Source organism: Octopus bimaculoides, chromosome 7 (genome assembly GCF_001194135.2).
Source record: "Octopus bimaculoides isolate UCB-OBI-ISO-001 chromosome 7, ASM119413v2, whole genome shotgun sequence".
Taxonomy (NCBI): domain Eukaryota; kingdom Metazoa; phylum Mollusca; class Cephalopoda; order Octopoda; family Octopodidae; genus Octopus; species Octopus bimaculoides.
Window position 1 is genome coordinate 67,050,510 of NC_068987.1, and position 1,148 is coordinate 67,051,657.

At 36.8% G+C, this 1,148-nt stretch overlaps 1 long non-coding RNA gene across 3 annotated transcripts in view; it reads right to left on the minus strand.

Annotated features, from left to right (window-relative positions):
* LOC106868218 (uncharacterized) overlaps window positions 1-1,148 on the minus strand; it is an 11,701-nt gene that overhangs the window by 2,856 nt on the left and 7,697 nt on the right. The window lies entirely within an intron of this gene.

Genomic DNA, 1,148 nt, shown 5'->3' on the forward strand with positions numbered 1-1,148 from the left:
AGACACACCGTTCCATGGTTGACTCTTATCTTTGGGAATTTATGTGGAGAAGGAGATATAAAAAAGATAATTTATTTTATAAAATCCTAGAGCATATTGCAAACTTTTGTTCTTGAATATTTAAAACTAATAAACGTCTGTTTTAAGCAATGTTTTGACTGTTATTTCTAGCTACTCCTGTTGGTTTTCTTGTAGCTTTTAAATATTTAATTTGCTTGTGAATGTTTTAATGCTTTTCCCTGTTTACTTTCTTCATGTATATTTTAATGTTTTGACTGTTATTTCTAGCAACTCCTGTTGGTTTGTTCGTAGCTTTTAAATATTTAATTTGTTCACAAATCTTTTTAATGTTTTTCACTGTTTACTGTAGCTAGTTTAATGTTTTGACATGGCGGTGCCCTCCCCGTCAGCAGTAAATAAAATGCCAGCGTTAAAAATTCGAAAATTATCCCCAAAATTTTCAATAATTAATAATATCAAAGGGAAATAGAAATATTAGAAATATCTACTACCAGTGGCCTAGTGTGTAAAAATTTAGTCCAAAGACTATATATTATTCATAAATACAGTGTACATTTATATATATACATATGTATATACAGTTGTTGGATCAGGTAATGAAAGTCATGGAGAGGTCATAGCCCAACTAATTAGGAAGAGAGTCAGTTTAGATGTGATGCAGTTTGGGTTCGTGCCAGGGAAAAGCACCACTGATGCTATATTTCTGGTAAGACAGCTTCAGAAGAAATACCTAGCCTCTGTGCCTGGCTTTCATTGACATGGAGAAAGCCTTTGACAGGATCCTCCGTTCCCTTATCTGGTGGTCAATGAGGTAACTAGGGATAGAAGAATGGTTAGTGAGAGCTGTGCGAGCCATATACAGAGACGCTGTCAGTAAGGTGAGGGTTGGCAACGAGTACAGTGAAGAATTTCAGGTAGAGGTAGGGGTCCACCAAGGTTCATTCCTCAGCTCCTTCCTTTTTATCATAGTCCTCCAGGCAATAACAGAGGAATTCAAGACAAGATGCCCCTGGGAGCTCCTCTATGCTGATGACCTTGCGCTAATTGCTGAGTCACTATCAGAACTAGAGGAGAAGTTTCAGGTATGGAAGCAAGGACTAGAATTGAAGAGCCTTAGAGTCAACCTA